Below are 13,599 nucleotides of genomic sequence, written 5' to 3'. Positions count from 1 at the left end.
CTTGGTGCCCAGATACACTGATGCTCTCTGTTTTCTTTCTTAAATTATATATACTGTATATACTGTCAAGAAAGGGTCCAATGCAAGTTCAAGGTTTGGGGTGTCAGTCCTGCAATCCCTTTTTAATTTGTACAATGCAAATGAAAATAAACACAAATAACAGTGACTGCTACTTTCTTTCTTAAAAAAACAAAGTACGCTATGTACAGAATCTCTGTCTCTCTCTGTCTGTTGGGTCCCTAAATGAGTGTCTGCTGCTGGCTGGCAGACCAAATACATATTAATTAACCTAGAAGGGGAGGGGTTTCAAAAGCCTATAGTGGGGTGTAGCCAGGGAATCTTTTGATGCTTGCCCTTTAGAGACGTGGGAGAAAAGGAAGAGATAAAGAGTGACAGCGCCTCCTCTGAATCCAGGGTGGAATTGCTTACATCAGCAGAGGCCTGAAGATGTCAATACACACACACACACACATATGTATATGTATGTATATACTAGATGCTTCGCCCCCTGCTTGCTTCGCTTACCAACCCCTTTCTCCCCCTGCCAGAGGACGCTTCTCTGAAACCCTTCTTAAATGGCGATACAGTGGGAAACAAATACATTTGCTCGAGCAGCTGCTGGTGTGCTGCTGCTACCGTCACTCGTGATCTGAAATTCGCTAGCCTACACCTTTCGCCAGCGGTAGGCGCCATTGTGAAGGGGGGGGCTGAATGCACCCCAAGTATACGCAGCCACTCCTCCGAATCCCCTCTTAAACTGTGATACATTGGGAAAGAAGTTAAAAGTTGTTTTTTTCACCTCCTCTTTGCTCAAGAAGCTGTTGGCTTGCTGTTGCTGTGTGCCGTGTGATCTGTATTTCGTGCAGTGCTTCGAACATTTAAAAGCCTGTACAGCACCTGAATATTCAATCTCTTTTCACTGTTATTTCCCCCCGAGTAATATTTTCAGTTTGTCAGCGCTAATGGGACAGCTGTATCATGGGACTTGCGTCTGAAGGTTGTAAGTATGACGTGACTTGTCCGGCTCGCAGGAAGTGAAAGCGTCTCGGTCTCTCTTCAAAAGATCACTTCTCGTCCACGGTAAAAAGTCTTGTCTCGTTGCAAGTTTTTTATAAATATATATATATATATATATATATATATATATATATATATATATATACTGTATACTATACAGGTGTATACTGTATACTATACAGGTGTATACTGTATACTATATATATATACTTTATTTAAAAATACTCATATATATACTGTACAGTATTTTTGGGAACCCCTCTCAGCCTGCATAATAATTTACTCTACTTTCAACAAAAAAAATAACAGTGGTATGTCTTTCATTTCCTAGGAACATCTGAGCACTGGGGTGTTTACCAAACAAAGATTTTTAATGAAGCAGTATTTAGTTGTATGAAATTAAATCAAATGTGAAAAACTGGCAGTGCACAAATGTGGGTCCTCTTGTAACTTTGCTGATTTGAATGCATATAACTGCTCAATACTGATTACTTGCAACACCAAATTGGTTGGATTAGCTCGTTAAGCCCTGAACTTCATAGACAGGTGTGTCCAATCATGAGAAAATGGTATTTAAGGTGGTTAATTGCAAGTTGTGCTTCTCTTTGACTCTCCTCTGAAGAGTGACAGCATGGGATCCTCAAAGCAACTCTCAAAAGATCTGAAAACAAAGATTGTTCAGTATCATGGTGTAGGGGAAGGCTGCAAAAAGCTCTCTCAGAGGTTTAAACTGTCAGTTTCAACTGTAAGGAATGGAATCAGGAAATGGAAGGCCACAGGCACAGATGCTGTTAACACTAGAATTACCAGAGCTTACGAAAAAACTCGTAGATCCGTCCCACCTTAAAACACTTCACACCTCTCCGTCAGCCTGTTTTGTCCTTTAAATGTGTTGATATGCAGCAAACAGCAAGTAGCCTGCTATCACATCCCCCACCCCGCACAGTTTCCTCAGCTCAAGTCTGTTTACCTGCGTGTCAGTTGCTTAGAGTTGTATACAGTGAGATCTCAAGCAAAACCACACCTTTTATAAATACTATTATCATTATTTGGAACACTTGCATTTCATGTGTGTTCCATGTCTACAGCGATCTATGTAAACACATCATTGAAAAAGAAACGTTTTTCATGTTTTAGTAATAATTGACAAAATATAGACATGAAGTTTATAATGTGTGACCCCTGAAGTCCAAATATAAAAGAAACACTTTCACAAAAGGTACAAATACAACAGAACAAGCGAGCTTTTAATCAAAAAAGTAACTGCAGAAAAACAACCCGTGTTAGAGTGTGGTTTACTTCCTACAGAGTACAGAGCTGTAGCGCGTCTTTATGTGAAAACAGCAGTGTCAGATGGGGGGCGGGGGGTAGGATCGTGAACGCGACTCAGAGAATCAATCAATCAATCAATCAACATTTATTTATATAGCACATATTCATACAAAAAAATGTAGCTCAAAGTGCTTTACAAAATGAATAGAAAAATAGAAGACACAATAAAAAATAAACATAAGTCAACATTAATTAACATAGAATAAGAGTAAGGTCCGATGGCCAGGGTGGACAGAAAAACAAAAAACTCCAAAGCTGGAGAAAAAATAAAATCTGTAGGGGTTCCAGACCAAGAGACCGCCCAGTCCCCTCTGGGCATTCTACCTAACATAAATCATCATATTTTCATGGAAGGACCTGATGATGATGGTCACGTAGACTTCTGGCTTTCAGTCCATCATTGTTGGAGCATCATGATGCTTTGAGTAGGTGGTGGTGGCGCAGGCCGCCACCACAAAGAAACCGGAAAAGAAACAGAAGAGAGAGTAGGGGTCAGTACGGATTTTAGAGCCACCATGAATAGTTATTATGAAGAATTGAACATACAGAGTATCAGGATTAAGTTAAAGTGAAGTTATAAAAGGCCATGTTAAAGTAATGTGTTTTCAGCAGTGTTTTAAAGTGCTCTACTGTATTTGCCTGGCGAATTCCTATTGGCAGGCTATTCCAGATTTTAGGTGCATAGCAGCAGAAGGCCGCCTCACCACTTCTTTTAAGTTTAGCTTTTGGAATTATAAGGAGACACTCATTTGAAGATCTAAGGTTACGATTTGGAATATAACGTGTCAGGCATTCCGATATATAAGATGGAGCGAGATTATTTAAGGCTTTATAAACCATAAGCAGTATTTTAAAGTCAATCCTGAATGACACAGGCAACCAGTGTAGTGACATCAAAACTGGAGAAATGTGTTCGGATTTTCTTTTCCCAGTTAGGATTCTAGCAGCTGCATTCTGCACTCGTTGCAAATGATTTATGTCTTTTTGGGTAGTCCTGAGAGGAGTGCGTTACAGTAATCTAGTCTACTGAAAACAAAAGCGTGAATTAATTTCTCAGCATCTTTCAATGATATAAGAGGTCTAACTTTAGCTATGTTTCTTAAATGAAAAATGCTGTCCTAGTGGTCTGATGAATATGCGATTTAAAATTCAGATTACAGTCAACGGTTACCCCTAAATTTTTTACTTCCGTCTTAACTTTTAATCCTAGTGCATCAAGTTTATTTCTGATAACCTCGCTGAATCCATTATTGCCAATTACCAAAATTTCAGTTTTCTCTTTATTTAGTTTGAGAAAATTACTATTCATCCATTCAGAAATACCAGTAAGACATTGTGTTAGTGTATCGAAAGAGTCGGAGTCATCAGGTGCTATAGATAAGTACAGCTGTGTGTCATCAGCATAGCTGTGGTAGCTCACGTTGTAACCTGAGATAATCTGACCTAACGGAAGCATATAGATTGAGAATAACAGCGGACCCAGGATAGAGCCTTGTGGAACACCATATCGGATATCATGTGTCTTTGAGATTTGATTACCACAACTCACAAAGAATTTTCTCCCTGCCAGGTAGGATTCAAACCAATTTAAGACACTGCCAGAGAGGCCCACCCATTGACTAAGGCGATTTCTAAGAATATTATGATCAATGGTGTCAAATGCAGCACTCAGATCTAAGAGGATGAGAACAGATAAATGGCCTCTGTCTGCATTTACCCAAGTCATTTACTACTTTAACAAGTGCAGTTTCTGTACTGTGATTTGTTCTGAAGCCTGACTGAAAGTATCAAGAATAGCATGTTTATTTAGGTGGTCATTTAACTGCATAATGACTGCCTTCTCTAGAATTTTACTTAAGAAGGGCAGGTTAGAAATGGGTCTAAAATTTTCAAAGGCAGAGGGGTCAAGATTATGTTTCTTAAGAAGGGGTTTAACTACAGCAGTCTTAAGACAGTCTGGAAAGACCCCGTATCTAATGACGAATTTACTATGTCCAGAATATTGTCAATTAGACGCCTGATATTTCTTTGAAAAACCTGGTTGGTATTGGGTCAAGGACGCAGGTGGAGGGTTTCAGTTGAGAGATTATACTATGTAATTCAGGTAAATCTATCCTGGTGAAAGCATTTAATTTGTTTATAACGGAGTACCGGGGCTTTGGAGGTTCTGCAGTGTTGGGGAGATATACTATGTTATCTCTAATATCATTAATTTTTTGAGTGAAAAATACAGCAATGTTCTCACAGGTTTCACTGGAAGTATTCTGGGGCATTCCTTTGTGTTACCTGGGTTTAACAGACGGTCAATTGTTGAAAATAAGACTCTGGGATTACTAGCATTGTTATTTATAATATTAGAGAAATAGCAGCCTCTCAAGACGGACAGTGTTATTGTATTCTGTTATTTTAACTTTTAATATTTCATAGTGGATAGTTAGTTTAGTTTTCCTCCATTTACGCTCAGCTCTACGACATGTTCTTTTTAAATCAGACACTCTTTGGGTCTTCCATGGAATAACAGTACTAGAGGATTTTTTAACTGTCTTTTCAGGTGCAACTATGTCAACAGCAGTTCTTACTTTAGAATTAAAGTTTTCCACTTTACTATTTACATTATCCTCGCTATTATAGCTGGCATTATAAACGGACTGATTGCTTAGAATAGTTGTAAGCTTTAAAGCTGCTGATGAGTCAAAGAAGCGTTTTTAACAAAATGCTTCTCATGAGCGTTTTCTATCTTTATTTCTATATTAAATAGTAGAAGGAAATGGTCTGATAGACCGATATCAGTGACCTGCTTTATATCAACTTTAAGTCCTTTAGTAATCACTAAGTCTAACGTATGACCTGCTTTATGTGTAGGCTGATTTACGAGCTGCCTCAAATCAAAAGAGTCCAGGAGGTTCATGAATTCCTTTACCTTTTGGTCACACTGATTGTCGACATGAAAGTTAAAGTCGCCGACTATTAAGAGTGCATCATAGTTTGTAACTAAAATTGACATTAAGTCAGAGAATTCCTCAAGGAAAGACGCGTTATATTTAGGAGGTCTATACACGGATAATACGAGAACGTGAGAATCTCCATGAATAACAACGGCGAGATACTCAAAGGACTTAAATTTACCAAAACTAACATCTTTACATTTTAATCGCTCGAGTAAATGTTTGCCAAACCGCCCCTTTTTCCCTGGCGGTCGCACGAGTAAAACTGTAATCCGGAGGCGCAGATTCGATTAAAACTGCCGCCCATTTGAATTAAGCCATGTTTCATTTAGCGCAATAAAATCAATGTTTCTATCACTAATAAGATCGTTTATAAAAAATGTCTTGTTAGTTAAAGCTCTAACATTTAATAGTGCCATATTTAATGTTTCTGAAGGGCAGAGCTGAATTTTATGCGTGTTATGGTAATCGGAACAAAAATTAAGTTATTTTTGTTAACGCTCTGTGTGTACTTTTTATGTAATCTACAATCCGTTTTTATAGTCTTAATGCAGTGTTGATCTGAAGTAGTAATTTCAATTAAATTATTGGTGTTTTGCCGCACTGCCTAGATTTTTTACGTGCATTAAGATTTGTTATTAGATTATTAATGATGTGCACTTTAACGGAAGACTCTGTTAAGCCATTATGTCCTATCAAACCAGTAGCATTACGTAAGGGGTTAGCAGTAGAAGTAGACAGTCAAGATAGACGAATTACCTTAGCGATGTTTTCGGAGAGGACCCGGCGCCAAATCTATTCGGATGCAGTCCATCCCGCTTGAAGAAGCGGCCTTTCCCAAAAAAGATCCCAGTTGTCTATAAACCCGATGTCTTGATTCTCGCAGAAGCCTCTCAGCCAGTTGTTTAAACCCAGCAGACGACTGTAGTATTCATGCGATCGTCTGACGAGAGGTAGTGGACCCGAGATGAAGATTTTTGCGGATGGGGTCCTCTCCTTCGTGTCTTCAACTAGTGCTGCGAAGTCAGCCTTGAGAACCTCTGACTCTCGGTGCCTTATGTCGTTTACGCCGGCATGTAGAATGATGGATCCAATTGCCCTCTTGTGCTTCTGGTAGAAGGTCGGCGCCCGCCTCATCACATCTCGAACTCGAGCACCGGGAAAACAAGAAACAAAGGATTTTTGATTAGGGCACGTGATATTCAGGTTTCGTACAATGGAATCACCTACCACGATTATATCACCCGGGGTTGAAGGCAGACTGGGGACGCGGAGAGGGTCGAATCGATTCTGGATTTGAATGCTCGCCTGTGCCGCTGGAGGTGTTCTAGCCTTGAACCCCCGCCTGCAAAGCTGAAACCCGTCGAGGTCTTCATCAGCGTTGTTCCTACGAGGCGCGGGGGCGAAGCTTACTTGCCCTTGGACTTGAGCGCACGAGGTGGGGTTGATGTTACGCCGGCTTCGGTTGTTTGGTGTGGTTTGTCCAGCAGCCGAGTCTTCAAGTCTCTGAGGTACCTTCGTCTAGACAGGAGTTTCTGAATCTGTTTGTCGAGTGCCTGGAGTTCCTCGACAACGATGGCAACGCGATTCATCTCACTGTCGGCCATTGTCTGCTTCTACTTCCGCTTCCGCTTCGTCACCTAGGAAAGAAAGAGAGAAAGTTAGGGTCTTAGGGTTAGGGTTAGAATGAAACTGAATAAAAATAAAAAAAAAAAAGCTAACCTTTACAAGTATCATAAATTACACCGTCTGTTACAGACTGAAATCAAATGTATGTTTTTATTCTAAAATGGTAAGAATAAAAGCAGCTGACTTCTCAAAAATGACTCATCGGGGATCAAACCCATGAAGTTTTGATTAGCAGTCAACTGTTGATACCGTTGCACCACCGATGCAGTCATAGTAAATGCATGTCAATGTCACACCCTAATGCGTGTTGTTTTTCTGCAACAAGCATAAACCCACATAACCCAATTCAAGGCTGTGGAGAGCGTGGAGGCTCCTATGACAGCACTGGGTTCAAGACAAGAAACAGCCCAGGAGTGTGCCAGGCCATCTTAGGGTCCACTCATACTCACACCCATTCTGTACTGCTGCTACCTCACACTTCCAGCATCCTGGGGTTCAACCATTTTCCAGTTTGTCTGCCAAGATGTACTGTACATGTTAGGTTATTTGACAGTTGCAGTTGAGCCCTTGTGGGTGAGCCCTGTGCTGCACCAGACCGATGCTCTATCCAGGGCTGTTTCCTTAACTGTGCCCAGAATAGACTGGCCACCAGGGACCATGAATTGGATTAATGTGAATGTGAATGTTATGCTACCCTATACCACATCATAGTATCATAACACATTCTTCATGAAAGCTTTGTAGAAAAAGTGAGAATTTAATTTGCTTAATTAGTTATCAGTTTTACCTTTGGCAATGCTGGTAATTAAGTAATTTGGTGAAGGTCCTTCTTATTTTCCTTACCTTTCCCTGTAGGAGGTGGTTTCCAGTTGTTATACTTATATTAAGGTAACTGAAGCATATTTGTTTTAAGAAACAGAATAATACAATTTATTAATAAACAACAAGGATTATAGAAATATGATAACTGCAACTATATCAACATAGAATACAGGATGTAAGACAGAAGAGACAGACAAACGTAACATAGGAGAGACTGCCTGTTTACTGACTATTTAGAGTTCTAATGTATTTTGGCACAGATGAACAGTTTTACAATGTCAGTTCTTCAAGGATGAGGTCCAATGTTTGCATAGAGTTATTGCTGTTTTTACTCAGGGCTCAACTGGAAGATTATTCTTATGCTGTAGCACACTCTTTCTCTGTAAGATGTGGTCCTTTGTTCATGGTGTGCTGTACTTTTTCTCAGTTAGGCTTTTTGTTGTGTCCTGGAAATTTGTAGGGAAAAGCATTACTCTTTCTGGCACAAGAGGTTAGATGCTAAAGTTTCTTTCTTTCAGTAATGGCTGCTTCTCAGACAGAGCTCAGTCACTGGTACAGGACTTGGCCTGGCAGAGTGGATCTCAGCTTTCAGGTCCCCAGGGACGGAGTGGCTCACCAGCTTTTAGGTTTCAGAGAGTGCAAGAGGTCATTTCACAGCTTTTCACAGGAGTGACGAGTGCAGCCATTTTTTGATAGAAGGTGTAACCTCTGGTGATTGGATTAAAGACTCCAATTACAAAACCATAAGTACGCTATTTCGTCCATCGCAGTTGTAACTGGTTGAATTATAGCTCATTGTTTGAACTTGGGGACCCATTTGGTAGTTCTGGTCTGAAGGGGCATCTGTAAAGATGCCAGTTGAATTGTGATTTACACCTTTGGAATCAGGCAAGTGAAAATCTGATCCTGGTATAGTAAGAGTTATATTTTAGTCACTTACTCTGGAATGTACTGTAGGTTAGGGGAAGGTGCGCTGGATTTTTGCATCCATGTTAAATCTGCTGTGTGCCACTAAGAGCCTAGCAGAATAAGCAATGCCTACTTTGTGTTACATATCATTGGTTGTATCTTTAACTTTCTTTCTAATTTTTCAGCATGGAAATCACTTTTTCGTATAGTATAGTATAGTATAGTATAGTATAGTATAGTGTTCTGCCAGGTGCACCATTACCAGGGTAGTACTTCTACTTCATTCTTAATCATACAGAAAGATATTTATTAGATAGTCACCCTGGGAATTCTGTTTGTTTTGTATCAGCCAGTAGTTTGTTTTTTGGACTATCTCCCATTTATAGACACACGGTATCGTTGTGACATTTTCTTTTTATTAGCTAACACTGAGACTTGTGAATTAGCCAAACTTTTGACACACGGTATCATTGTGACATTTTCTTTTTATTAACTAACACTGAAACTTGTGAATTAGCCAAACTTTTATTTCCAAGACACTTACTGAGAATACATTAGGCTGTTTCTCCAAGCTGTTGCAGTTTATATTTGTAAGTATAATTGTCAATCATCAAAAACAAAACACCTATGTACTTCTTGCAACTGTTTCTCTACAGGTAAAACTCTAACAGCATACAATGTGTGTTTTAACTCTGAGAGTCTTGGTCTGCTGGTGGTCCCATTTTCAGGGCCTGTTTGTCTAACGGACCTCTTAGAAATTTCCAACTCAACTCTAGCAGGCTTGCTGTGGGTATCTGTGCTGCCTGGTTAACATTTGTCGAGAGGGATAGGTACGTCTTTATGCTTATCTGGCAGCTGCGGCTCAGAATGCTGATGTTACGGTATGGGGGAGCATCCCTTAGAAATTTTATGTAGAAGGTGAGTGGGAACATAAATGTCAGCTGCATGCCAATTGGATGCATTTCTGTGTCAGGCTGGATTTGTCTGTTGTGCACAACTAAAGCTGGCTGTTCAAGTGTCTGATTGCTTCGTTATAAGCAGGTCCACTGTAGATTTAGCCTAATGGTTTAGGTCTTTGATTTTTTATTTCTTCATCTGACCAAAACAGCTTGTCCCCTAATATTTTCTCCAGTTTCCACTATACATTCCTTAATCCTTACAGTCTTTCCAGTTGTATGAGAAACAGGCCTGTCACATATTACTGGCAGTGCGAAACCTGACAGAAGGGATGGTGTTGACAGGGCGCTGTGCTGTTTTTCATCTTTGCCACATGCAGTATTTTATTTTTAGATCATCCATCCATTTCTGTACTTGATTATTCAATTCAGTGTCATTAGAAGTCAGGAATGAAGAAAGAAGGGCACTTTGGATGGAGGGCTGGCTCACTGGAAGGTGCACAGGAGCAAAATTACACACTCACGTAAGCATAACTCAGATGAGTAAAACGTCTGCTTATAGAACACAGAAGGAAAGACCCATGAACATGTGGAAAAATTACACGGTCCTGACAAAAGAAACAAAGTGCTCTTCATCACATCACTGCATTGCCTGCTGTCATGACGTCAACGCTGCTGCTGTCCCACCTTTTCATTTATTGAACTCCAGACGACTTACAAATTAGCTGAACTCTTTATTTAGATGTTTGTTGAAGTTTGCAGACACACCGAGAAAATAATACAAAAAAAAAAGGATTACAAATAAAGCATATCCTAGGCCTGCCATTCGAGAATGACAGTGTGGTAGAAATCAAAGCACATTAATTAAAGAATGAAACTTAACCTCTAACAGGATAAGTCTGATAAAACCTTTTGAGTCAGTAATCAGGCTTGTCTATCTGCGCCATTCACTACTATTCAGCAAATGCTGGACAGGGAGCATTCTTTACAGCACTCTGCTACAGTCTGATCAGAATGGTCAGTAAACGAAGGATAGGCGTCCGCTTTCTAAACATTTGAATTGACATACAGTATCAATCATGCCTACATGGTTGGTTCCTTAGTTTACACATCAGATAACTTAGACAATAAAAGTTTATTTTTGTTATACTCCTGTTCTTCCTATATCTTTAGGTTTAGCCATCACCCTTGAAATTTCTGTGCATGTGTCAAATGTCCAGTCTTCTTGGTACAAAACATCTGCTGATCTCTTAGTACATTTTGTGTATTAAATCTTTGTCTTTGTTGCTCACCTTTATCTGGTTTCCTGATTTGCCTGAACAGGTTTCTGATATGTATTAACCCTTTTATAGTTCTAAGATGAATGTTTTATTTGAATATGGAAAGCATATCAAAACACTAAATGACTATGTGACTCCTGATTCTAATTTTTCTTCCACAACAGTGACACTTCCAATACTTCTCTGTCCAACACCTCTTTCCTTACTCGGACCACCGAACTGTCTCTTCTTGCTTTTCCAGATCCCATCTGACAAACTTGTCAATAACACCTCTCTAGAGGTCATCCGTTCAGTCACATATCATGTGAGATTTTGGGGAGAACCACAGTTAGGATGAAGTGACTAAGAGTTCATTTGTTATTAGAGGTAACTGAAAGTTCATTAATAGGCAAAAATGGCACATTTATCTGTTTAAAATCAAATCTATAACACAGTAAATTGTGTTATGCGCAATTGTATCTGAATACTTTCTTTGTTCAATGTATATATTTTGAAATATTCCAATGAAGTGGCATGGGGTTTCTGGACAGGAGAAGGAAAGAAAAAATAAAAATGAAGAGATGTCAGACTAACAAGGAATGCTGACTAGTGTCTGGCCAAGAAGCTATCTAGAGCTATATTTAGAGGGTATCAAGGATTTAAATGATGTGAACGCTGGCCCGGACACACACAGACGGACATCATAAGTTCACCCAACACACTGTTTATTTATAATATTTACAAGTTCGTGCATCAACCCCAGTGCCTCTTGCACCGATTCCCCCCAAAGTCCAGGGCTCACAGTCACTGTGCCTTCTCTTCCTGGCCGCCTCCAATCCTCTCCCCAGCTCTGTCTCGCTACCTCCCGACATCCACCAATGACTGGAGGGAGGCGGCCCCTCTTATAGGAACCCGGATGGGCTCCAGCTGCTTCCCGGCAATTCGTCTTGGCCACACCCCTGTGTGGCAGAAGTGCCGGCTGCGCACCCGAAGCCGTCCGGGTGTCCCCTGTCGTCTTCCCCCCAGCACTTCCTGGTGTGGCGGAAGTGCCGGGCTCCCGGGATAAATAGGCACTGGGGCGCAACCTGGCGGTGGCCACGGGTCCCTACAGGGCTGGGCTTTCAAGCCCCCTACCCGAGGCCCCCAACATAACCAGGACGGACGCCCCCTCTCGGTCTGGAGGAGGCACACGCCCTCCTCTGGTCCTCCAAGGCGTCCAGGCCGGGCTCCAGCCCCGGCCGAGGACCACACGGGATAAACCGGCATTGGAGCGCCGCCTGGCGGTGGCCACGGGTCCCTGCAGGGCTGGGCTTCCAAGCCCCCTACCCGAGGCCCCCAACATAACCAGGACGGACACCCCCTCGCAGTCTGGAGGAGGCACAAGCCCTCCTCTCGTCCTCCTGGGCGTCCCGGCCGGGCTCCAGCCCTGACCGGGGACCACAATGAATACAAGATTGAGTAGGCCTCACGCTTAACCCCCTTAGTGTAGGACCTGAGCATCACTGCATGCTGTGGGAACAGTGTTAAAAGTGTTAATCCCGAGTGTCACTCATATAACCATATAGACGCATCTCGCGTATACGTTAGACCCAAGAATTATTAAGGCTGTAAAAGTGCTAACAGCGCCAATCCTGAGCATCACTTGGGTAACGGTGTAGACGTGTCTTATGTAAGTGTAGACGCATCATCTCCTAGTCTCATAATGATGTTATGTAAGAAACTTTTTTCAGCAGTCCAGGTGTTGCACAGCAATACAGCACAAGCCATTGATGACTTTGAGGAGCCTCTCATAAGCAGTGATGATGAAGTGAATCTGTCTTCAGGCACTAAAGTTGAAATGGACAGTGAAACCGCAAGTGATTCTGATGAATCTTACATTTGGGTTTCTGTTGACCCTACTTCATATAATCCACCACCCCCTTCTTTTTACTTTGTGGGGCAGCCAGGAATAAAAGTGAACATTGACATCCAAGATCCACTTACTTACTTAAAGTTATTTCTTGATGGCAATGTGATTGAAAGAACTGCTGTTGAGACAAACCGTTACGTAGAACAGTGTCAGGTAAATGACAATACATCTAAGCGTTTTTTCCGTTCAAAGATATACCACAAGAAAGACATATTTTGACAGTATATATGGTATTAGCATCATCATTATTATTATTCATTTCATATTATTATTATTATTATTATTACTTGTATCCATTGTCACACACAGGCAAGTAGGAAGCAACTAAAGGGCTTAAGTAATTGCAATTCTACACTGGACCAGGGGGTGGCGAGGTGCACTGACTGTCTCTCTCAGTTCCTTGCAGACCATTCTTGAGAAATCCCACCGGGTTCTGGCGCCTCTGAAGATGTCACTTCCGCCTCCGCCACCTGTGATGACGTTACTCCTGGTCCTGGAGCCTATGAAGACATCACTTCGGGTCTCCGATTACATCACTTCCGCTCCTCGAAAATAAGTCACTTCTGGCTCCGATATCAATTACGTCACTTCCTCCACCGGCCTTTAAAGCCACCATCTTTTCTCATACTGATTAGTTCTGTTTTGGCCTCTGTTCTATGAACACCTCTTTATCAAATACTAAGCAACTTTGTAGCCAGGAAACAATATGCGGGTGGCTGCCCCAAACCTTTATGATGTCTGTGACTCATTCTTGTGTCACATTATAATGCTTTTTACACTTCTGATTTTGTACTTTTAGTGTGGCACATTTTACAGTAGAAAGATGAGATTTTATAAAAATGTAATTTTTCACGCCAGAAAATGCAATACTTTTTACATAT

The 13,599-nt window shown here is 41.1% G+C and overlaps 1 long non-coding RNA gene across 1 annotated transcript in view; it reads right to left on the bottom strand.

Annotated features, from left to right (window-relative positions):
• LOC120519115 overlaps positions 1–6,081 on the bottom strand; it is a 128,481-nt gene extending 122,400 nt beyond the window's left edge. The window contains exon 1 of the long non-coding RNA XR_005631387.1: positions 6,054–6,081. This is a non-coding gene — a long non-coding RNA (uncharacterized LOC120519115). The remainder of the gene's footprint in view (positions 1–6,053) is intronic.
• Between the last annotated feature and the right edge of the window lie 7,518 nt (positions 6,082–13,599).

Source organism: Polypterus senegalus, chromosome 18 (genome assembly GCF_016835505.1).
Source record: "Polypterus senegalus isolate Bchr_013 chromosome 18, ASM1683550v1, whole genome shotgun sequence".
Taxonomy (NCBI): Eukaryota; Metazoa; Chordata; class Cladistia; order Polypteriformes; family Polypteridae; genus Polypterus; species Polypterus senegalus.
The sequence above is the reverse complement of the archived record's forward strand: the minus strand, read 5'-3'. Positions and strand labels throughout refer to the sequence as shown.